Source organism: Rhinatrema bivittatum, chromosome 6, assembly GCF_901001135.1.
Source record: "Rhinatrema bivittatum chromosome 6, aRhiBiv1.1, whole genome shotgun sequence".
In the NCBI taxonomy this organism is placed as follows: domain Eukaryota; kingdom Metazoa; phylum Chordata; class Amphibia; order Gymnophiona; family Rhinatrematidae; genus Rhinatrema; species Rhinatrema bivittatum.
Genome location: NC_042620.1, coordinates 211757376 through 211783397, shown reverse-complemented (window position 1 = coordinate 211783397; position 26022 = coordinate 211757376). Strand labels below are relative to the sequence as shown.

Genomic DNA, 26022 nt, shown 5'->3' with positions numbered 1-26022 from the left:
ACAACTGAAGAATTTCCATTCATAAAAGATAAAAATCACCAGTAAAACTCATGCATTTTTTCTTTTTCAACAGTTTTCAAGTCCTGTTGTTTTTTCTGTTTTTTTTACACAGATACTTGACTAGTGTGTGAAAAGACAGCTTAATTGTCTCTGCGTTTAGAAGACAATTGTCAATGCCATTTAATTAGGTAAAGAGCTATTTATTGGGGTGAAATTGCTTAACTGAAAATTAACCTTCTCTGCTAGGCTACAGGAATCATTTGCACAGGTTTCCATAGCTGCATATGTTTAGTTTGACTGCAAGGAGGCGTTCCCAAAGGCATGTTCCAGGGGAGGAAAACCGCATGTGTGCAAGAACTTTTCGTAAGTACTCATGCTATTTTACCACTCTCTCCTGCTGGCAGCAAAGACCCCCACATTACATGGGATCTTTTAGTGCAATTAATTTTCTCTAATTTTCAGAGACACAACACAGGGAATTACGGTAGTATACTTGCAAAGGGGCCACCTCATTTCCTTCTAAATGGGGGGAGGGGAGGCCAAAACTGGGGAGTGCTTTCCCTCTGGATCAAGGAGAAGATATTTGGGGGGGGGGGGGAAGAGGGGAGGCTGGAGGCGGACTTGCGAGCACAATTTAAACATAGACCAATCTGCCTACCAGCTTCTTCTTTCAACACTTTTATTCCGGAAACCTACCTCCCTGCCTTTTCTTCCTCTGCTTGCTACCAGTGCATTCTTCCGTGTTTCTATATAGGTAGCTGAGAACTGAAGATAAGCCTCAGGGAAGTGTTCAGGTCAGGCATGCTGTGTGATCTCTGCTCGCAGTCGGTCTCTGCATGGGATGAATCAAAGGCACGCATCTCAGGTGCCTATTTTGGTAAAAGAAAGAAAGAAAGAAAGAGCCTGTCAATGGCTAGGATGAGTTCAGGCCTGGCAAGTGAGGGTTGTTCCCCACATCTGGTAATGTGTTGGTCCTCACAGTCATGACTGGGACCATCTGGGGGATGTGTATCCTGGGGTTGGAGCTATTTTCTTAATGGGGCAATCATCAGAGCCCCAGTGCAATCTTCTCGGGTGACAGTTTGGAGGCAGTGTGTCCAGAAATATGGGGAGATGTACTGAGGTATTTTGGTATGCTCTTAAAGCGGGGATGGTTAGTGTATGGAGCTGCAATAAGGCTGGGCAGGTTAAATTATTTATTTATTTAAAAAGTCTTCTATACCGATGTTAGTCGAAACATCACCTCGGTTTACATGGAACAAAAGCAACGGAAATTACAAGTAACAGGGGAAGGGTAAGGGGTACAAAAAACCAATAGGAGAGCAGAGAAGCATAGGAACAAACAACAAGTGAACTATAATGTCATAAGAACAAGGTCATAGTCAAATTCAGGTCATGATCCATCACAATTCAATATTAATCCTCCTCTTGTGATTTTTTTTTCTGTTTAGGCTCCATGTGCCTTTCAATAATCCTTTGCTTCATGGCTCATGGAACTCTACCACACCTCAAGGCAGTTGAGAGGATATGCAACACAAGGGGTCAGTAGATGGTTTGGACTGGGGCTGAAGGCTGAAGGCCCCTAATAGGTAGTCTGTATAATGTAGCATAGAGCAGTGCACACACAACTTGAAAGTCTTTTTCTTCAGATGTGGTCATTTACAATACACTGTGAGGATGGTGGGATAAGAGTTAGGGTATCTTGTGTCTCTGCCATGTTGTTCTTTTGGTGTGCATAGCTTATCCAGGCACAGTGTGCTGGGTTGTTGCAGGATTGCTCCTTTTCACGTTACAGTGAGCCATAGGGAAGGAGGGGGTGCTGTTTTTTTTTTATATGTTACTAGGGCAGCAATTAGTCACCAGGGCCTCCTCTACACTACCAACATGAGGAATCTTGAGATCCTTTTTAGACTAAGCCAAGTTTGGAACAACAGTCTTCTCCAGCAGCCATCTTTGAAATGGTGTGAAGATCTGCCATGTCTGGCACTCCATGTCCACCAGAACACAGATGGGTCTTCTGCCTCTTGTTCCACTCTGCAGAACTCCAGGGCCCACTTTGGCAAAATTTGAGAAGATACATATATAAACTTTGTGAGCCCCCCCCCCCCCTCCCCAGGTCAGGTGTTTCTGGCCTTTTGCTGGCCTCGTCGACCTGTCCCTTCCTTTGCATAGGACCTTCCAAGGTGTCCCTCCTGCCTGAGGAGGACCTATCCAGTTAGCTGGTCCCTCCTGCCCCCCCCCCCCCCCCAGGGATACTCTCTCTGCCTTCACCCCGGGGCTCCCGTGAGTTTTTTCTTAAGCTAGTGCTGCCTGGTATTGCCCAGGGTTGACAGACCCTCCCCTTTTCCTCTGAAGGTCTTCGGGGCTGGTGGTGAACCCTTTCTCCTTCACATATCTCCCCTTTTTCTGTCAACCCTATTCAGTCCTTCTTTTTCTAGCCCTGGCTTCCTAGATAAGAAATCTGCATTGACATGATCTTTATCCGGTCTATACAAGATTTGAAAATCGTACCTTTGGAAGGCAAGGTACCAACGTGTTACCCGGGCATTTGTGTCTTTCATCAAGCTTAGCCATTTTAAGGGGGTGTGATCAGTAACCAAAGTAAACCTTTGCCTATTTAATGGCTAGACACTCTTTTTCTATTGCAGCATATCCTAAGTTGTATTTTAACAGTCTACGACTGAGATACATCATGGGGTGTTCCTCACCTTTGTGTACTTGGGACAGCACCGCTCCCAACCCTAACCCGGAGGCATCAGTCTGGAGAATAAACTCTTTTTGGAAGTCTACCCCCTTCAAGATAGGCTCTTGACAGTGCGACTTCTGCATTTTTTGCAAACATGGTCCTCATATTTGTATCTCACCTTAACTGATTAGGATTCCTTTTCTTTAATAACACTGTTAGAGGGGCTACCTAGTCAGCAAAATGTGGAATAAAAAAACCTCCTACAAGCCAAGAACCCCCCCAACAAGCCAAGAAAAACCCACAATCCCTTCTTCATACTCGGGTAGGCATAATTAAGTAAAGCCTCTACTTTTTCAGTAACGGGTTTAATAACCCCTTTTCTTACTACATGTCCTAGATATTGCACCTCATATTGCATGATGACACACTTGTTGGGATTGGCTGTTAAACCTGCCGCCCTCAAGGAGGTTAACACTGCTTCAACCTTCTCCAAGTGAGAATCCCAATCTTCCAAAAAAATAACAATGTAATCAATATACGCTGCAGCGTATTTCTGATGAGGGTGTAACACCTCATCAGCCAAGTGTTGGAAGCATGCAGCAGCCCCATGTAACTCAAATGGCATAATGGTAAACCGATACAGCCCCATTGTTTTCTCTTTCAACATGGAGCTAAGAGGTATTTGCCAGTACCCTTTGGTCATATTTAGGGTAGTGATATATTGGGCCTTCCCCAACTTCTCTAAGAGTTCGTCTACACGCAGCATTGGGTAGGCATCGAAGCGGGACACTGCATTGACCCCACAAAAGTCTATGCAGAACCCCAGACTGCCATTGGGTTTTGGCATCAAAATCACTGGGCTGGCCCATGGAATATGGGATTCTTCAATGACCCCCATCCTTAACATCTCCACTACCTGTCTCTTTACCTCTATTCACTTAGCTTCGAGTAACTTATTGGATCGTTGTCGAACCACCTCCCCTGGGGTTGTCACAATCTCATGAGATATCAGTGAGGTCTTACCTAGAAAAGGAGAAAACACATCTGATTTCTAGCTAGCATTCATCCCACCATGGCTTGTTGATCTAAGGTTAACTCAGGGTTTATTTGACCAGCCTCTGTCCTACTCATTTCTGTAACCTGGGGTCCCAAAATCTCCCCTGAATCATCTCCCTCTGCTATGAGAGCATCTCTTTCAACCCAAGACTTTAACATGTTAATGTGGTAGGTTTGCTTCCTTTCCTGTCCCATGTCAACCTGATAGGTATAGGTGTCTAACTGTTCCTCTACTTTCATGGGCCCCTTCCAAGTAGCTGGGCCACAGCTGTCTTTCTTGAGCTCACTTATTATAGTATGTCCGCTGCCTCTCTTGGGCTCTCTCCAGGTTTTCCATGGTCATTGCGCAGCTCAACCCCCTCCATCAGTACAACCTATCCAGATATGAAAATACATCTATAATCTCCAGATTTTTGGGTTCCCATTGTTCGTTTATCACATCTAACAAACCCAGGGTTCTCTCCCAAGGAGCAATTCATATGGGGAAAACCCCGTGGATGCCTGAGGGTCTTCTCTCATGGTTAACAACAAAAAAGGCAGCATTTGATCCCAGTCCCTTAGGTCTGGACCCACACACTTCTGGAGCATAGCCTCAAGGGTCTGATTAAATCATTCTACTAACCCATCCATCTGTGGATGGTAAGCTGAAGTCCAAATATGGTGGACTCCAAACAGCTCCCACACCTGTCTCAATAGGTGGGACATGAAATTGCTATCCCAATCCATAAGGACCTCATGGGGAAATCCTACCTGGCAAAATATTTTCGCTAGTTCCTCTATAATAACTAGCCGATGTGGAACACAGGGCCATGGCCCATGGGTAGCACGTAGCATAGTCCAACACTATCAGAATGTATTGGAACCTCCTCTGGCTCCTCTCTGGGCCTAAGATGTCCATAGCTACTCGTCTAAGTGTTTCCTCAATAATGGGGATTGGAACTAAAGGGGTCCGTGATGGCATTTTATGAGACACCTTCTGTCACTGTGGGCAAGACAAACACCTTCTAACCTCATGATGCATCCCTGGCCAATAGAACCTTGATTTTAACCTGGCAGGGATCTTATGAACTTCTAAATGGATGATTATGAGCTAAGATCACCAAGTCCAGGCGGATCTTCTGGGGCACCACCAATTGTTTCCAAACCCCTGCAGGTCCACCCCCACTCTCTACCTTATACAATAATTCATCTGACAACTCGAAATAGGGGTAAGCTGCTTCCACCTTTTTTTTTTTACCTCTTGGTCATCACCATTAGCCACTTACTCAAAAAGGTGCTTTAAACTCATATCTTTCTCTTGTTCTACCTGGAAGGTTGGGAATCACTGAATTATCTCTTGGAAGCCACTCTTACCCCCTTCTGGAAAGATCTCATAAACATCCTTCCACAAATGCCTCCTTTTTTCTCTCTTCCTTTCTGCCCTGTTATTGCGAGGTTTCCCGGGGGGAGCCATCACATTCTCCCCTTCAAAAGGGAGCAGTTCCCTTAATATTTGGGGTTTTGTCTTCTTTTCTTTCTTCAGTCTTGTCCGAGTATTTACTAATACTTCCATGTTTCCTACCAGCTTTGTCAAACCTGGACAGTCACTCCCAATTATGGCTACAAACGGGAGTTGTCTGGCAACTGCCATAGTCAATGGCCCCTTCCAACCTCCCACGACCACCTTCATCTCCTCAGTAGGGTATAATTTGAAGTCAACATGAATGCACTGGACTGGCACTCATCCCATCCCTAGACCCCTTCTCCCCATTGGAGACTTACTCCCAATCGGTCGACTAAGCTCTGGGTTATCAAACTCTGGTCTGGATTTATCAAAATGCACTAAATATCATATGCAATAGGAAAAGGGATGTGTTTTATGATAATAGGCAGTTTATTGCAACCCAGTGCTGGGAGAGAGAGAAAGAGAGGGAGAGAGAGACTAGCCATAATATCCTCATCCTAGGTAGGTATTTATATCTCTATAGGAGGCCTACCTAGTAACTTGAGGTGAGGTTTAGGTATTAGTGTTGGGCTTAGGGGCCACTTTGACATTCAAAGTGAGACGTACGAACAGAACAGTGCTCTCTTGTGAAGATTTGATGACCTTCGGAGTGAGGAAACTCAGCCAAAGATGAGATTTGTGCAATGTTCTCTCAACCTAGCTTGATGTTACCCAGGTAGAGAGTCCATCAAGCTAGATTGAGAGAATATTGCACAAATCTCATCTTTGGGTGAGTTTCCTCATAAAAGAATAAACTACAAATGTAATTCCTTAATATAATAAATAAAAGCAAAAATTAAGTGTTAAAAATAAAAGTAAAAATAAACTTAAAAACAACTCAAATAAGTCCTATAAACATACGCATGCCAAGGCTGTTGTTTCAACTATCGTATTACTTTTTAAAAAGCCAAGTTTTAAAACTCTTTTAAAAAGCTTTTAGATCTTTCTGCATCCTTAGTTCACATGGTAATTGGTTCCACAGTTTTGGGCTTGGGGTTGAAAAAGCTCTCTCTCTGACCTCTGATAGATGAGCAGATCTAATAGAAGGGACTGATAGTAGTCCTTTATTGGAAGATCTTAAGTTTCTTTCAGGGGTATGTAAATGAAGTGAATCATTAAGCCATTCAGTATTTTCATGATATTTTGATTTGTGAATCAGACATAAGACTTTGTAGTCAATTCAATATTTGATTGGTAGCCAGTGTAGATCAATAAGAGAAGATATATATATATATATATATATATATATATATATAAACTTTGTGAGTCTCCTGGTTAGCCTAAAAGCATCCCTGAGGAGACAAAGGAAAAGCAAGGTTGCTTCTTTCTCTAGCACCTCTGCTTGGGGCTATGTTAACGGCACCCTTCAAGCGTAGTTAACAAAAGAAAAAAAAAGAAGAAAAACCCCCCAGTTTTCCCACAAGCACCACCAATAAGACACAAAGTTCCCAATCTTCTTCTTCTGACCAGTTGGCTGGGTTCCTCCCTTCCTGTAAACAGAGGGTAAAACTGTCTTTCAAGGTTTACCTCTTGGTAAGAAGTCATCCTGGCCTGCTGGTGCACTGTCCTGATGCATCCCCTTGGTCAGCAGGTTAAAGGCTTGTAAAGCCCTGCCCCACCTGGGCTTCTTTACAGGTTATGAGTGGGGGTCCCCTCCTGAATAGCAGCCCTCCTAAGCCCCAGGGCTTAGGAAAGCTATGTTTAACCACAGTCCTCCCCTACAGGGTAAGAGTCTGTTTTTCTTTTTTTTCCTTTAAGTCATAGCAATCCTCAGCACAAGGGTTTGCCAAAAAACAAACAAAAAAACAAACAAACCCAAAAACTATTGTTAATCACAGTCCTCCTCTTCAGAGTAAGAAAACAGTTTGTTGCTGTTGTTTTTTTTTAGTTTGTTTTGCTTTTTTGTTGCACCTCACTCTGAACCTGAGCAAGTTTAATCAACTCCCACCTGTGGTAGAACTTGACCGGGCAGGCACTAAATCCTTGATTAGGCTTAGCTTCCACACAGCCTCCCACTGTTAACTTTCCCTGTTCAAAGGTGTGCTGTACCTGAATGCAGCTTCTTTTCTCTTCCTCTTTAGACTCCTTTGGCTCACCCTGTTTCCATGGCCTCGTCCATAACCTCCCTTTCCCGGGGATGGATTGTACCCTCCTCCTCCAGGCTCTTTCCTGCCAGTATGAATGCCATCTCCTCCTCTTCAACTTCTGATTCCACTTGTAGCTTCTCCCCCAGCAGGTCAGGTATTTCTGGCCTTTTTCTGGCCTGGTCATGGTGGAACCATGCTCCTTCCTTGCCATTAGGAATGTGCAGAAGGAAAACATTTGTTTCGATTTGTTTTTTATTTCGCCGGGACCCCAATACGTTTCATTAGTTTCATAGGGGGAAAAACCAATTAATTTATTAGTTTCATTCGTTTTTCATTTCCCATTAAAGTCAATGGGGGAAGTATTTGCAGCATATTTTTGGTGCAGAATTGGGGTTTTCTTATCAATTCTGATGAAACTTCTGAAATGTGCAGGTCCCCAGAGGCAGGCAGAGCTCCAGAGTTTCAATGCGTGGATGAGACGATGGTGCAGGGAAGAGGGATTCAGCTTTGTAAGGAACTGGGGAAATTTTGGGGGAAAGGGGAGACTTTTCTGAAAGGATGGGCTCCACCTTAACCAGAGTGGAACCAAGTTGCTGGCACTAACTTTCAAAAAGGAGATAGAGCAGCTTTTAAACTAGAACAAGGGGAAAGCTGACAGCAGGGATGTGCAGAAGGTACGGATTCGTCCGATTCAGTATTCGTATTCGTCGGGGGGTAAATATGTTGCATTCATTCAATGGTGGCCCAGATCCATTGATACATTTCATTTGTTTCTCGGTTCCCATTAAAGTCAATGGGGGAAGTATTTGCAGCCTATTTTTGGCTGCAGAATTAGGGTTTTTTTAAATCAATTTTGATGAAACTTCTGGGGAGCAATCATCAGAACAAGAAAAGAGCTCCAAGGTACTTAGACTGTGGCAAAGTGTCACCAAAGTGGCATGAATAGCCTAAGGTACTTTAAAGGGGCAAAGGGGTACCAGGAGTGGCAAGAGTGCTTTAATAGAGGTGCAAAGCATCAGCGAGACTGTCAAAAACACACCACAGCTTCAAAAGAGAGCACCGTTAACAGATGCATGAACTCTCAAAGGCAGCACAACAGGCAAAGTGGCAAGATAAGTGACATCAACATCCTACAGCACAAAGAAGGGAGAACATAGCAAGCAGATAGACTAGCACCAACACACTGAGGAACCATGATAGTGGCAAGAACACCACAAGGAGTTGAGTGAGTCTTTTTTATTTATTTATTTATTTTAAATCTTTTCTATACCGTCGTTAAGGTGGGTACCGTCACAACGGTTTACAGAAAGGCACATAAAAGTGATGCTATTAAAATCTTTCAGTTTACAAAGGTGCCATAGAGTTCGGTAACATAGTTTTTTTAATCAAAGTTAATTGTAAATGTGAAAAACATCATGTCCAGGTCAATTCTATAGCAGTTTTGAGTACAAAACTCGATTAATGTAACTTATCCATTAAAAACTACACACTTAGTGATTACTGTAGTGTGTGTGGGTGTACCTTGCGCTTCCTGGTTTCTATTCTTTCCTCTCTTTATGAAAGGCTTGTTTAAATAGCCAGGTTTTCAGAGTTTTCCTGAATGTTTTGTTTTCTCTTTGTAACCTTAATTCCAGGGGCATGGAGTTCCATAGTATGGGTCCTGCTAAGATTAGGGCCCTTTCCCTTACCTGTGTTAGTCTTGCTGTTTTGACTGATGGAATAGTTAGGAGTGCTTTGTTGGCTGATCTTAGGTTTCTGTTGGGGATGTGTACAGGAAGGGCTGTGTTAAGCCAGTCTGCGTTTTCGTTGTGTATTAATTTGTGTATGGTGCACAGTGTTTTGTACTGTATTCTTTGTTCAATGGGAAGCCAGTGTAACTCAGCCAGTGTTTCAGTGATGTGGTCTCTTTTACTTTTGCCAGTTAAGATTCTTGCAGCCGTGTTTTGCAGGATTTGTAGTGGTCTTAGTAAACCTAGTAGAAGGGCATTACAATAATCAGTGCTTGCGAATATCAATGCCTGTAGTACTGATCGAAAGTTGGCTGTTGTTAGAAGTGGTTTAAGTGTCTTGAGGACCATGAGTTTGGTGTATCCTTCCTTTACTTTTAGGGATATATGCTGTTTGAAGCTTAGTTCTGTGTCAATTATTACTCCTAGATTCCGTACTTTTTCTGTCAGTATTATATTTTTGTTGTTGAGTGTGATTGGGCTCTGTGAGATCTCCATATTTTTTTTTTGTTCTAAGTGTAAGAATTCTGTCTTCTCTATGTTAATCACTAACTCCATTTGGTTTAATAGCTGCTTGATAATATCTAGATACATGTTCGCTATGTTTAATGTCTTCTCAATTGTATCTTCAATGGGTAATATTAATTGAATATCATCCGCATAAATATAGTGTGTGATTCCCAACCCAGCTAACAGGTGGCATAATGGTAGCAGGTATATGTTGAAAAGTGTAGCAGATAGGGCGGATCCCTATGGTACTCCTGTTTGAAGGTCTATTTTTTCTGACATAGAATCTTTGATTTGTACTTGAAAATATCTGTTGTTAAGATATGATCTAAACCAGTTGATTGTTTTGTTGCTTAGTCCTATTTCTTCTAGTCTATTTAAGAGTATGCTGTGATTTACCGTATCGAATGCTGCTGAGAGATCTAGCATCACTGGTGTATGGCAGCAAGGCAGAGTGGCAGAGGGTAGATACAGGCTGCCTTCACCCGGGGAGAGTTCCCTTTTCTTTGCACAGGAATGGGCTCCCTAGAATGGGTTCACCCCTAGAGTGGGGTGTTTCCATTGGCGTCTAGTGAGCTCTCGCTGGTCTTTTAAAATCTGGTGGAATTGGCAGGTGTACAAATGAGAATTTTCAAGGCTGAGGCGGAGGAGGTTTCCATGTAAACAGCGGTTCAATATGGGTCAGAGGGTAGATACAGGCTGGCTACACCCGGGGAGAGTTCCCTTTCCTTTGCGCAGGAAAGGGCTCCCTAGAATGGGTTCACTCCTAGAGTGGGGTGTTTCCATTGGCATCTAGTGAGCTCTCGCTGGTCTTTTAAAATCTAGTGGAATTAGCAGATATACAAATGAGAATTTTCAAGGCCGAGGCGGAGGAGGTTTCCATGTAAACAGTGGTTTAACATGGGTCAACAGGTGCTAAGAGATAGGCTGCTACACCCGGGGAGAGTTCCCTTTCCTTTGAGCAGGAAAGGGCTTCCCTGGAATGGGTCGGCCCCTAAAGTGGAGCATGAGTCTTCAAAGCGTGGCGATATGGAGCAGGGTGCAATGTGAAAAGCGGTTCAACATGGGTCAACAGGTACTAAGAGATAGGCTGATACACCCAGGGTATATATTTGAGCAGGAAAGAGCTCTGCAGAATGGGTTGGCCCCTAGAGTGGAGCACGAGCCTTCAAAGCATGACAACGTGGAGCAGGGTCTCACTGTGAGCATGGTCTCACTTTGTTTGCCACAGTCTAAGTACCTTGGAGCTCTACATAGGCTGCTACATCCGGGGAGAGTTCCCTTTCCTTTGAGCAGGAAAGGGCTCCCTGGAATGGGTTGGCCCCTAGAGTGTATAATGGTACAAATTGTTAGGATTTAAGCATTTGCAAACAGATCATGACTTCATAAGCAAGACAGAGGAAGTTCTCTTCCCTGCCCTGAAACTATAGAAAATTGTTTGTTTTATTTAAGTATCCATGCTGTGAAGGATTACTAGTTTAAATTGCCAGAGACTGAGGTTTCCCTTTGCAACGAGGGTTCAGCCATTAGGACCAAAAGAAGCGTTGACGTCATCTCCCTCCCAAATCTACAATATCAATCTATGTTGATTTTGTATCCTACAGTGCCTGTGTAAACTATGGGAACATAGAGGATGAAGTCGAGTGCCACTACCACCAGTTTTCGATAGTACTAGAAGAAACATTAATGTTGACACCTAGGAAAGATTATGGGAATATGGCCCATATTATGAAGGTCATGAAAACTATTGAGCATATGAAATACTCAAGCTCCAAACATCCTAAGTCAGCTTTTTATGTTCGTACATTCCAAATGTGGACGGACAGGCACAGTGTTTGAAGTCAAGCCCTCGTAGGGACATAAGGCCTGGACAGACAGGCAGGCACAGCATTCGAGGACAGAAGTCAAGCCCACATAGGGACATAAGGCCTGGATGGACAGGCAGGCACAACATTCGAGGACAGAGGTCAAGCCCATGTAGGGACATAAGGCCTGGATGAACAGGCACAGCAGTCGAGGATAGAGGTCAAACCCACGTAGGGACATAAGGCCTGGATGGACAGGCAGTCACAGCATTCGAGGACAGAGGTTAAACCCTTGTAAGGACATAAGGCCTGGACGGACAGGCACAGCATTCGAGGACAGAGGTCAAGCCCACGTAGGGACATAAGGCCTGGACGGACGAGGATTTCCTTTGTGCAGGTATGTTGTGGTTTGACCTGTCACTTCTTCCTGAACTGGTTCACTGCCAGAAGAAAATGGCATATTATTCATTTCTGAAAGATAATTCAACAGAGGATGCTTTTAGAGCAATAGAGACTGCCATTTGTGAAACAAGAACTGAGCTGGAGATTATTTTTGATTACTCAGTAGACAGTGGACGGACAGGCACAGCGTTTCAGGTCAGGTACATGTGCTGCAGAACTTATATTATCTGGAGCATAGGAGGCAGTTGGAGCTGCTGCAAGGCTTTCAATTGCTTTTATTCATCTTGCCATTCACAGGGAGAATTTGGAAACCCAAGAAAAGGCAGGTTTACTTTCAAAAACACTAGCATTTCCATCAACTCTGAGCGGTGCGGGCTCATGATATCCCCTGTCATTGAAAAGACATGTTCACTGGGCACACCGGTTGGTGGACATGACAGATATCGCTGAGCCACTTTGGCTAGGTGTGGCCAGACAGTGGACTTGTGTGCCCAATATGCCAGCGGATCTGTCTGCATGTTCTCTGTGGGCTCTGAGAGATACCGTGTCACTGACAGCTGTGCTGGTGTCTCCTTTGCTTGGGTGGGCTGAGAGTCACTCATCCCAGCTGCTTTCTCTCTAGCCCGTAGCACAACAGGTGAATCTTTATGGGCATCATGTCTTTGGCATTCTGAAGTGGAGGAGGAGGAGGTACTAGCTGTCGCTGACAGAGTGCTGCTTCTGCTTGGGCTAGCACAACTCTCTGAAGCGCCCCCGCTGTTTCCTCCTCTGCTTCACGCCTAATCTGTCTCTGCCTATGGTGCTCCTGTTCACAGATTTTTGCTAACAGCAGGTCCTTCACCAATAGGAGACAATCGTACTGTATGGCGAGTTAACTTTCACACGGGGATCACAGACTGTGGTGAGCATGTATGTGTTCTCTTCTGTTAAAGGCCTTAATCTCTCTTCTATCTGCTGCTGCAAAACGTCCAGACAATGCAGCACCTCAACTGTCATTCCTTCTTCCTGTTTAAAGGCCTCCAAATTTTCATCCAGGAAATTAACTATAGGGATGATGTCAGCCAAGTTGGCACTTCTAGAACTCAGCTCCTCAGTGAAATCCTGACTCATGACTAACCAATCATGATGCTTTAGGGGATTCTGCACACCTATGTCCATTGAACCAGAAAGTTCATGAAGGGGTGTCTGCAGCTCCACTAACCTCTGCAGCATCATAAAGGTGGAATTCCATCGGGTAGCAATGTCTTGACTAAGACGCTTGTGAGGCATCTCCAAATTAGTCTGCTTTTGTCGGAGATCCTGCCCCATCTTCACACTTCTATGGAAGTGCGCTGCTATGTTCCTGCACTTGTGTATTAAGTCCTGCAGGTATCCATTCTCTTGGTGCTTGGACTCCAACCCCAGAGCTGACTTCACTACCAGATGCAGAGTGTGTGCAAAACATTGGATGTTCTTAAAGCGCCTTAACCATGTTTGCACCATTGTCTGTGACAAAGAACCCTGCCTGAGGATTCCTGTCTTGCTGGTGTAGTTGCCAGCCCTCCAGCATCTGTCTGATGCATGCTAGAATATTAGCTGCAGTATGGGCCTGGTCCATCAGGTGGGTGTGCAGTAAAGCCCACCTCCACCCTGATATTTGTTCAGTAATAGAGCTGCTGCCTGCCCTTGCCTCAGCCAGGTCCCACCAGTGTGCTGTCAGGGGGAGGTAAGAGTGTGCAGCATTCACGGTGTTCCAGATATCGCAGGTGAAATAGACATAGTGAGGGCAAAGGTAGCGCTGGCGCCATTTTGAAGATTGGCAATACGGCCCGCATGCAGGAGGTCGCTCCCGGACCCCCGCTGGACTTTTGGCAAGTCTTGTGGGGGTCAGGAGGCCCCCCCAAGCTGGCCAAAAGTCCCTGGGGGTCCAGTGGGGGTCCGGGGGCGATCTCCTGCATGCGTGACGTCGAAGCCAGGAACCAAAATGGCGCCGGCGCTACCTTTGCCCTGTCACATGATAAGGGCAAAGGGCCACCGGTGCCATTTCTCAATGCAGTCGTGGCCAGAGAGAGAGGGAGATCGCGTCAGGACCCCCCCACTGGACACCAGGTAATTTAAAACATTTTGGGGGGGTTCGGGAGGGTGGGGGATTTGTGTTTAAGGTTCGGGGTGGGTTTTAGGGTTTTTTTGGTGTGCCGGTTTTCTCGCGCCCTATTTAACGATACAATACAAATGCCCCTGACGATAAATCGGGGGCATTTGTATTGTATCGTGCACTCTAATGATTTTGGACGATTTTAAAATTATCTGACGATAATTTTAATCGTTCAAAAACGATTCACATTCCTAATCATTTCCCCAATGCTCCTGGTTACAACATTTGAGGCTGCCTGCCTCCTACCCCGGGATAGCATTACCACACTCCACCCCATTTCCTCCATGGTGGGTTGTTGCTTCTGCCACATGTCGGGGTTGCTGGCCTGCCACCTGACTGCTAGAAGGGGCTGAGGGCGTGGGGTGACTCTGCTACTTTTCAACCACTTTACGCTGCTTGGAAGGGGTCCCCTGACTGGTACTGCCACCATCCCCAGATGGCAGTACTGTTGTTGGGTATTGCCTCTTCATATGATGTGTCATGCCAAAATTAGATAGATGTCCCATTTGCTTGCCTTTGCTAATAGCCCTGCCACAGTAATTACACTGAGCAAAACACGGGTCCCCCGTCACTTTAAAGTGGCTCCAGATTGCAGATGTCTTTCGTGATCCTCCCTTCTGTATAGCCTTGGAGGTGGATGCAGGCACTGGAGCTGAAGTAATGGGTGCACCCTGAGAAGCAATGCCAGGGGCCTCAGTCACACTCTGTGCCTGTGCTGACTGCTCTTCCTTCTCCTCATCATCATCAGTTTCATCTCTCCCCTGCTGCACTGAAGTGGATGCTAAGACAGGACTAACTAATCCTACTAAAACTTCATCAGCTATTATTTCTTCTGTTTCTAATGAGAATCCCACACAAGATGATTCTCCATTGGAATCAGAAGGAAACATTTCCTGCGCTAAATTGTCAGTGCTAAATAGAGACTGCTGTCCCACTGCTGCTTTTGGGTGTCGCCATTTTGTCTTGCATGACTCAGCCTCCCCTTCCCTCACCTCCAAAACTACAGGGTCAGAAACAGGTGGTGGTGATGCGTCATGTTTAGATTTTTTTTTTTTTTATGGAACTGCCTGCCCCTCCAAAGAGTTTAGATTGCAACAGGTCCCTTTTTAACTTTAATGGGGGACTGGCACTAGTGCCTTTTGAAGTGCCTCCTCTGTCAGTCCCAATCACTCGACCATATCTACCTTTCCCTGACATTATGGATTTAATGTCACTGCCTAGTGCCTACTGGCTGCCCATGGGCACAGTGCTTTGAAATACACTAATGTAATGTGTGTGCACACACCGAGCTTGTAACCTCAAAAGAGGCCCACTGGGGATTTGGCTTCAGAAAGCAGCACTCTCCCAATATACTTGAGTAAATGTGGTTCTGGTGTGTAAGATAAGCAGCAAAATGCCACTGCTGGCAGCTTGTCTCAGTGGGAGAGACAGAGAGACTGTCTGAGTTCAATAAAAAAAAAAAGCATGGTCAAAAAAGCATGGCTGGCACTGCAGCAAAAATGAACAAATATCTTTTTCAATGAAAAATTCTATCAAAGTAGATAGCAATTGAATACAGATTTGAGACACTCAAACTAGCTCTGAGTAATCCACGTCCCTGGACAACACCCGCAAAGAAAGAGCGTGGCACGCCACATGCTTAAGGTATAAATAGTACAGCCAGCATCATCAGGAAATATGTCACAGAGCACTGAGTGAGAGCGGTGATTGGCTGCATTAGAAAAATGCTTAGCTCTGATAGGTTGCATTCTCATCTCCTTGCCATCCTGTCTGACCCACTGTACTACAGGGCTGTGAGGTCACTTATGACTCACAGGAAAGGGCTGGCTTTTGCTATGGATACTCCCACATGGCCTTCTCCTATTTCAAATGGCCGCTAAGAAATCACTGTGAATCAAAAGAATGAAATTAATATGATATGTTTTATTCGTGGGAATTGTCATGCGTTTCGCGAACCCACGAATCATGCATTGTGGATTGCACATTCATTGAAAATGAATGTACATCCCTACTTGCCATAGGACCTTCCAAGGGTCCCTCCAGCCTGAGGAGGACCTATCCAGTTAGCTGGTCCCTCCCTTCCCCAGAGATATTCTGTATTTACCCCAGGGTTCCTGTGAGTTCTTTCTTAAGCTATTGCTGCCTGGTACTGCTCAGGGTTGACAGATCCTCCCCTTTTCCTCTGATGGTCTTCGGGGCTAGGGGTGAACCTTTCCTTCTTCACGAATGAGCATGTATGTCCTAATAGGTGGCCATTTTAGAGAGGGGCATATGAGATAGGATGGTGGCAGCTATCTTGGATAGGGGCATGTTTGCTTTTTTTCAGTCTTCCAGGAAAATGCAGTGGAATACCCTTTTGGTTTGGGGGCAAACCAGACTCCACCCTCAATTCTGTCCAAACTGTACCCATGTTTCCACTGCCAAATGTTTGCTTTAATTTTATAGTTAATGTCAATTTATATTACATATTATCTTGTCTCTTTATTTCTCCCAAGTGCTGCCTTCTATTCAAAACATTTGTTTTGAAAGTTCTAGAGCTATTTATTTATTTATTTGTATTTACCGGTGTTCAATTTTACATATATTTGCTTTTCTTATTTATTCCCTTGTCTTTGGAGCTCTCTCTGCTGTTCCTGCCTCCTCCTGTTGTCCTTTCTCTGGGTTACCACTTGAATTTAGGTGAAAATATATTTGGTATTTAATATTTTAAAATCCAAATCTATGATTCACTGGGGTAGCCAGAAAACTGGGTTCAACTAGATAATTGAGGGAGGGTTGAGCTACAGTTAGTTGATTGGGGACAGAATTCCTAAGCACATGTTGCCCTGGATGGAAGACTGACCTGAGGCATTTTACAAGAGTTCTGCACCAGATAAGTTTAAGAATGCATAATTAATCTTTCTTCTAATCTTTTTTTTTTTTTTTGTTCCTTGTTTTTCTCACAATAAGGTTGGGACTGTTCTTGTTAGTGGCAAATTTGGTGTTTTTCAGTAGAGGTTTAGGTTTCTGCTGTGCTGTAAGCTGTATGTGTGGGTGATTAAGCTAAAACAAAAAATAAAAATAAAAAACAGCTTTTATTTAGATACTTTTTTTTAGGGATGTGAATCGTGTGATCGATCATCTTAGTGATCGATTTTGGCTGGGAAGTGAGGGAAATCTGATCGTCATGGGTTTTTTTTGTTAAAAAATCATAAATCGGGGGAGGGCGGGAAAACCAGCACACCAAAACAACCCTAAAACCCACCCCGACCCTTTAAAACAAATCCCCCACCCTCCCGAACCCCCCTAAAATGTTTTAAATTACCTGGGGTCCAATGGGGGGGGGGTCCCGGCGCGATCTCCCACTCTCGGGCCACGGCTGCGTTAATAGAAATGGCACCAGTGGCCCTTTGCCCTTACCATATGACAGGGCAAAGGTAGCGCCGGCGCCATTTTGGTTCCTGTCACCCGACGTCACGAGTGCAGGAGATCGCTCCCGGACTCCCGCTGGACTTTTGGCAAGTCTTGTGGGGGTCTGGAGGCCCCCCCAAGCTGGCAAAAAGTCCCTGGGGGTCCAGCGGGGGTCCGGGAGCAATCTCCTGCACTCGTGACGTCGGGTGACAGGAACCAAAATGGCACCGGTGCTACCTTTGCCCTCTCATATGGTAAGGGCAAAGGGCCACCGGTGCCATTTCTATTAACGCAGCCATGGCCTGAGAGCGGGAGATCATGCCGGGACCCCCACCCCCCCACTGGACCCCAGGTAATTTAAAACATTTTGGGGGGGTTCGGGAGGGTGTGGGATTTGTTTTAAAGGGTCGGGGTGGGTTTTAGGGTTGTTTTGGTGTGCCGGTTTTCCAGCCCTCCCCCCTCCCCCGATTTACGATTTTTTGACGATAAATCGGGGGAATTGCTATTGTATCGCGGCTCTAACGATTTTTGACAATTTAAAAGATATCTGACAATTGTTTTAAATCGTCAAAAAACGATTCACATCCCTACTGTTTTTTCCTGCTGTTCTTTCTCTGGGTTACTGCTTGAATTTACTGTTTGCTGGTTAGGTGAAAATATATTTGCTAGGGATGCGAATCGGGCTTCTGATGATTGAAAATATCGTACAATATTTTCAAAATCGTCAGAAATCGGGGGCTCCCCAAAACCGATAGGAAAACCCCACGAACAATGAAATAGGAAATAAAGATGATATTTCCTTTTTGTTGCATTTCGGGGGGCTGACAAAACAATAGGAAAACCCACAAAGTTTCCTGTGGTTTTCTTATCATTTTTTTGGGGGGGGAGGGGAAGGGCACATTAAAAAAAAAACAACCCAAACCCACCCCAACCCTTCAAATTTAGTTAATTACAACCCCCACCCTCCTGACCCCCCCCCAAAAAAAAAACCTGCTGAAAGTCCCTGGTGGTCCAGCGGGGGTCCTGGGAGCGATCTCCCCCTCTTGGACTGTTGGCTGCCACTAATCAAAATGGCACCGGTGGCTCTTTGCCCTTACCATGTGATAGGGGCTACCGGTGCCATTGGTCGGCCCCTGTCACATGGTAGGAGCAATGGATGGCCCACGCTGAATCACATCTCTATAAACCATGTTAAGGTGGAGTTGAAGATATCATCTGCTTTGCAGGGGTTAAGGCTTCCTGCCTAACCTTCCCCTTACACTTCGTATGCGGCATAGGGATGTGAATCGTGTCCTCGATCGTCTTAACGATCGATTTCGGCTGGGAGGGGGAGGGAATCGTATTGTTGCCGTTTGGGGGGGTAAAATATCGTGAAAAATCGTGAAAAATCGTGAAAAATCTAAAAATCTAAAAATCGCAAAACCGGCACATTAAAACCCCCTAAAACCCACCCCCGACCCTTTAAATTAAACCCCCCCCCCTCCCGAACCCCCCCCCCCCAAATGAGTTAAATAACCTGCGGGTCCAGCGGCGGTCCGGAACGGCAGCGGTCCGGAACGGGCTCCTGCTCCTGAATCTTGTTGTCTTCAGCCGGCGCCATTTTCCAAAATGGCGCCGAAAAATGGCGGCGGCCATAGACGAACACGATTGGACGGCAGGAGGTCCTTCCGGACCCCCGCTGGACTTTTGGCAAGTCTCGTGGGGGTCAGGAGGCCCCCCACAAGCTGGCCAAAAGTTCCTGGAGGTCCAGCGGGGGTCAGGGAGCGATTTCCCGCCGCGAATCGTTTTCGTACGGAAAATGGCGCCGGCAGGAGATCGACTGCAGGAGGTCGTTCAGCGAGGGTTCCGGCGCCTCGCTGAACGACCTCCTGCAGTTGATCTCCTGCCGGCGCTATTTTCCGTACGAAAACGATTCGCGGCGGGAAATCGCTCCCTGACCCCCGCTGGACCTCCAGGAACTTTTGGCCAGCTTGTGGGGGGCCTCCTGACCCCCACGAGACTTGCCAAAAGTCCAGCGGGGGTCCGGAAGGACCTCCTGCCGTCCAATCGTGTTCGTCTATGGCCGCCGCCATTTTTCGGCGCCATTTTGGAAAATGGCGCCGGCTGAAGACAACAAGATTCAGGAGCAGGAGCCCGTTCCGGACCGCTGCCGTTCCGGACCGCCGCTGGACCCGCAGGTTATTTAACTCATTTGGGGGGGGGTTCGGGAGGGTGGGGGATTTAATTTAAAGGGTCGGGGGTGGGTTTTAGGGGGTTTTAGTGTGCCGGCTCACGATTCTAACGATTTATAACGATAAATCGTTAGAATCTCTATTGTATTGTGTTCCATAACGGTTTAAGACGATATTAAAATTATCGGACGATAATTTTAATCGTCCTAAAACGATTCACATCCCTAATGCGGCATAACGTTAAAGACAAAAAAAAAAAAAAGAAATAACAAGTAACAGGTATTACTCACACTTCTGTAGATTAAAAAACCATATGGTAGTGAAGAATCTGTATGATCGAACCACTTTAGCAAGATTCGAAGCCGCCTTCCCGCCTTCGCCGGACCAAGCTGTGCGCCCCATTCAGAGCGCGCGGTTTAGACAGCGTGCCGGCGGCAGCGGTGCGCTGCCCACTGTTGCTTTTAAGCAGCTGGAGCTTCCGCTGATGTCACTGAGGTCACCTCCGTGGCAAGTCCTGGACTCCGGAGCTTGCAGCTGTTCCCAGGGAAAGATGACAACAACCCCTCAAGGTATGACAGGGTCCAGGGCTCCTCTGCTCTCCTCCACGAGCTCCCAAAGATCTTTTCCGCCCGCTGCTGCTTTTAAGCAGCTGGCGCTTCCGCTGACTTCACCGAGGTCACCTCTGTGGCAAGTCCCGGACTCTGGAGCTTGCAGCTGTTCCCGGGGAAAGATGACAATAAACCCCTCAAGGTACGACAGGGTCCAGGGCTCCTCTGCTCTCCTCCATGAGCTCCCGACTCTGTGATATTTCTGGCTGCAGTTAAGCAATACGATTTAGAAAAGTGAAAATATTACCATCCTTGTATAAAGTGAAGAGCTGAAGGTACGTGATTTACTGCATTTGACAAGCAGAACAGGATAATTTCTTCTTCAAGGTTAAACATGCACTACCAGATGATATTTTCTTATGCACATCTGCATGGTATCTGATTCTCTTAAGATCATTTCTGGACCTCACAAGATCTCTATAATATGGAAATAAGTAGATTAAACTAGTTGTGAAAGACAATGTTAGCTCTATAATCAAGTAACCTTGAGGAAGACTTGTCATTGTTCAAAAGATTTTTAAATGACTCTGAAAAGAATGTTCTTTACTAGGGAAACAATGACATCTAGATAATGAGCTCTGAAGACTTCATGACAGAGTGTAACAAGAGTAGCTATGAACATTTATTATCTAAAAATACACACTGAATGAGAGAATGGTTTGTAATTTGCTAGACATAACTGGAGACCTTAGTACTTCATGCACTTCACAGCTGTGACTCATGTGATCTGCAAAATTTATGTAATATGCTGTGTAATGGCACCTGGTTGCACCCTTGCGGTGTTGGGGAGTTTCAGTCAGGAGGAATAATAGTAAAAGTAAAGAGAGGAAAATCCTTCTGGGCAAAGTATCTCTAATTTTCAGAAGCAGCTTCTATTGTCTTTTGCATAAGGACAAATAATTGCATCCCTAGTCGCTACCACATGGTGCTCCCTTAGACAGAGACAAAACATTATCTAATAGGTTTGAGTCAGCTATTTCATGTTTTAACATTTACGGGATAATTTTCAAAACAATTAGGGCCAGATTTTAAAACCTATGGGGCGGATTTTAAAACCCCTGCGCGCGTAAATCCTTCCGGATTTATGAGCGCAGGGCCCTCGCGCACCTATTTTGCATAGGCCGCCGGCTCGCGCAGAGCCCCAGGACGCGCGTAAGTCCCGGGGCTTCCTGTCGGGGGCGTGTCGGGGGCATGTCGGGGGGCGTGTCGGGATGACGCGGCGTTTCGGGGGCGGGGCGCGGCGTTTCGGGGGTGGCGATGTGGGCGTGGTTTCGGCCCGGGGGTGTTCCGGGGGCGTGGCCGCGGCCTCTGGAATAGCCCTCGGGACCGGACCACGGAGTGGGGGGCTACATGGTCCGGCAGGCGTAACTTTGCCGACAAAGGTAAGGGGGGGGGTTTAGATAGGGCCGGGGGATGGGTTAGGTAGGGGAAGGGAGGGGAAGGTGGGGGGAGGGCGAAGGAAAGTTCCCTCCGAGGCCGCTCCGAAATCGGAGCGGCCTCGGAAGAAACAGGCAGCGCGCGCTGGGCTCGGCGCGTGCAGGTTGCACAAATGTGCACCCCCCTTGCACGTGCCGACCCCAGATTTTATAAGATAGGCGCGGCTACGCGCCTATCTTATAAAATCCAGCGTACTTTTGTTCGCGTCTGCTGCGCAAACAAAAGTATGTGCTCGCGCAAGTATTTAAAATCTGCCCCTATGCGCGGGCATAGATTTCTGCGCGCAACCCGGCACGCACAATCTACACCCAATTTTATAACATGTGTGCACAGCCGTGAGCATGTTATAAAATCCAGGGTCGGCGCGCGCCGAGCCCTAGGGGAGCCCCAATAGCTTTCCCTGTTCCTTCCGAGGCCGCTCTGAAGTCGGAGCGGCCTTGGAGGGAACTTTTTTTTTTCGGTCCCCCCCACCTTCCCCATCTAACCCACCCCCCAGCTCTACCTAAATCTCCCCTACCTTATTTTATTTCTTATGCCTGCCTCAGGCATATCTTGCGTGCACCGGCCAGCTGCCGGCGCGCAAAGCTCCAGCACGACCGCAATGAAGGAGGCCTCGAGACCGCCCCCGGACCACCCTCGGACTGCTGCCACGCCCCCAGACCGCCCCCTGACCCCCGGACCCGCTCCTGGACCACCGTAATGCCCCTGGACCCGTCCCCCTTCCCACCTCTTTTCTAAGCCCAGGGACATACGCGCATCCCGCGGCTTGCGCGCGCCACCGAGCCTCTGCAAAATAGGCTCGGTGCATGCAGGGGCAGATTTTCTCGGGTTATGCGCGTATGTTATGCGCATAGCCTTTAAAAATCTGCCCCTTAATGAATAAGTAGTGTTTTGCAAAAGCCTGAATTATTGTCATGCACAAACATGATCCCAAGAAAGGGACAGTTTAGGAGCATCCTGGGCAGGTTCAGAAAATTGCACACAAGTTAGTATTTTGTAAGTTATATGCATGCACCATTACCAAACTTGTCCATATGCTTTTCAATCTCGCTTTTCAATCTGCTAATTAAGTTGTGGAATTGAAATCACACTTGTCTTTTCTCTGCAGTTTTTAAGAAGGAGGTCTTAGTTAAGCAGTGGGTGATCAGGGTAAAGGGTCTGGATTAACTAGTGGAGGTGTTAACAAACTGGTGATTGCAAGTACACAAAGTATTTTCATAAGATAATTATGCACATTCTTTATAAAATACAAGTCTCTACATTCAACTCAGGGTTTTTACATTCACATATTATAATTATTGTGTGTTTAAAATATATACATACAATTTTATAAAGTGGTTAGAGAATATGTGTTTTCCAGCATTACAAGTATACTGCATGCACATACTTTTGTAGTAGAAATACACAATATTTTACAAACTATGTGGCTCCCATCACACAGTTTATAAAATATTGTTGTAACTTTAGATGCATTGACCTTCATGTGTGCACGCTGACTTATACACACAATCAAAAATTATTCTCGGAATAGACATTTTAGTTCAAACTACTATAACCTGCATACATCTTCCCCCTTTAAAAATATTCCCTCTTTGGGCAACTTTGCGCACACAACATTTTTGGCTAAAGTTACCCAGACAAAAAAGGGAGAGAGGCTGAAATTATGGCAAGAGGGGGCTAACATTAGCCAGATACTTCTCAATATAGCACTGTCTAAATTTGTGTGGACAAATCAATCTACAGAAACAGCAGGCCTATAATGATCTGGGTAACTTTATTGGATGATTTTTCACAGGTATTTGGCAGAATGTGCAATTATTCAGTATATTCTGTAGAATATTCAGATAAAGATACTCGGATAACTTACCTGCATGGTGGGTTTCTGAATATGGAACTTTCACTGTCCAGAAAAATAATCATTTCTACATATAGAATAAAGGTTAAGTGACACATTTATGGCTTTTGAAATTGACAATAGGAACTCGTATTGAGTAGGTAACTGTTAATGGAATTGGAAATAAAGAGTATTTCAATAAATCAAAGAGCAATGATAGCCAACCTTCCTTGTAATGTGTCTGATCACTGAACTGGAAATTCAATAGATTACTATTTAAGATAAATCATTTTAAAATATTTTTGACCTCTGTTGTGAGGTCTGAGTTTATTGTTGAAATAGAATGAATGAGATAAATCTGAAGCACGTCCACTTCACTTACTCATTGCTATTTTGTAAGCTCAGCTCCTTTGACTTCATTTGTGCTGAGCGATGTTTATGCTTCAGTTTTTCCCTCTTTTATGTCAATCCCCCAAACCCCAGCAGGAATGTTAGGGTAACACTTGAGGAGAGACTCCTAAAGGATTACCCACAGCATTGATCTATTGCCAACATCTTTCACTACAACAGGGGCAGTTATTTTCCTTCCTACCCCAGGTTTGAGCATGTCAGCTCTAAAATACTCTCAAGTCCTGCCAGCCCCATGGGACTGGACAGAGACTTGAGTTTCTCCTACCACAGTGCTATAGATAAAGAATTGGAGAGCTTTTCATAAAATAGGGACATTTTCTTTTGATTTACAAGATTGAATACATTTCTTTACTTTGGGTTTTTACAAATATTGGGTAGGTCAGGTCATTGCATGCCAACATAAGGCTGGAAGGCTAATAAGCAGACTTAAAATAATCTGAACGAGCCTGCCTAAAAATGGGTATAGATAGCACACCTGCTGAAGCTTAAAAGAAAAAAAGACATGAATCTCCAAAGCCAAGGAGGAAGACATGAATCTCCAGACAAGGAGAAATCTAGCCTTACACACAAAGATTTAAGCTGCTCCATGGGGCACACCATAATAATCCTGATAATTAACAAAGGAGCGTTAATAGCTGAAGTTGAAACAGGCCTCCTTCACCTACAACCAGAAGCTCAGTTTTTAATTCATTCACAATCAACTTGCTCTGATGGAGTCAGTTAGAAATACAATGTATAGCTTGCTGTAGGTGAGCTAATGCCACTGAGCTATCCCCTAATCAGTGGACAAATCAGCTGGATATCCTCAGCATAAATATATGCATGCAGCCCTGACCAATGAATTAAATCCCTCAGGAGCTGCGTGAATGCATTAAATAGAAACTGGGAAATACAGGATCCCTCAGGAACCCCATGTTCCACTGACAATGGGCTAGAGACCCAACCCTTATCAGGGACTGACACCCTTTGATCTGTTAAGAAGGAAGCCAACCACCTGTCCACTGAGCCCTGAGAACTGACAATATTCTAAAAGAATAACGAGGTTGACACATTCAGTGCAGTTGTGACTAGCATCAGATAAGTTCAGCTTTCATGGTATTTGAGGATATCTCCCCGAGGAAGCCATTTATTGGGGTGAAATATAGGCCAATTATTGTTTGGGGTAACATAAGATTTTACAGGATTGAAGCTGAGCAGTGTCATTTACCATATTTTTTGCACTGTTTCAGCTGAAGCCATTGTCATCTGTGCCTCATTGGAGTGTTAGACTGCTTTTGCTTAAAACTACCAAGCTATAGCCTTTTTTCACCTTTGCTTTTGTCGTGCACAGGTGTTCCTCCTTATGATTCCTCCACAATCTGATGGACTGAAACCCATTCCCCAATGACGTCAGCCACAGCCAACTCATATGATCGTGGGAGACGCTGGAGGCCTGAACCGGCTGAAGTAGTTGTCATCTGTGCCTTGTTGGATTACAGGACAGCCCCTGCTTAAAACCACGAGCTGTAGCCTTTTTCCACTTCTGGCTTTTCTCATGTGTAGGCTTTTCTCCCTGTCATTCTTCCCTGGTCTGATGGACTAAGATCTGCCCTGCAGTGGCATCAGTCCCAGCAAGCTCATAGGACCGCAGGAGACGCCAAAGGTGCTGCTAGTTTGGACATGCCTTCCTGCACACCTTCAGTTCCCATGTTATGTCTCTACCAATTTTATCACTCCTTTTTTCTTTTTATTAATGGAGCATATTACATCTTCTACAAGGCACGTTCCTGTTATTTTTGGGAAAGGGAGATATGGGGGTTTAGATCACTGGAGACCTAAGGTATCGTAACCGATGTCTACTTACCATTTCTTTAATTAAAATCAGCAGTGTTGAGGAGTCATTTGATAGTAAAATTATTTTAGTAAATGCCTAGTCCAGAAAAAAGAAGATTCCTGTATTTTTTGACCTTCTTAGATCAGCCTCCTCATATTTTTTATGTAAAACTGAATCATGGTTTCTGATCAGGGTCTGTTTTAATTAATCAACTCTGTCCACCTGGTTATAAAGTTAGTGTAAATCACTGAGCTAACAAGCTTAGTGGTGGTGTATTGATTGCATTTAAAAAAACTCTAAAAATGACAGTTTGTGAAATAAATATTTCTTCTCCTTTTGGAGCTTTAGTTTTATCTTTATCTCATATCAACATTTGCTTGTTTATGTACCCCAGGCCTATTGGTTTTAAATTTTTCTTCATTTAATTTTTCATTCTCTCTTCAACCCAAATCCAGTAGGAGCACTGAGAAG

The 26022-nt window shown here is 45.2% G+C and overlaps 1 long non-coding RNA gene across 1 annotated transcript; it reads left to right on the top strand.

Moving 5' to 3' along the window:
- Nucleotides 1-260: 260 nt before the first annotated feature.
- Nucleotides 261-26022, top strand: LOC115093263. Its single transcript, XR_003857257.1, has 3 exons — nucleotides 261-363; nucleotides 25069-25557; nucleotides 26007-26022. It is a non-coding gene; the product is annotated as an uncharacterized LOC115093263 (long non-coding RNA).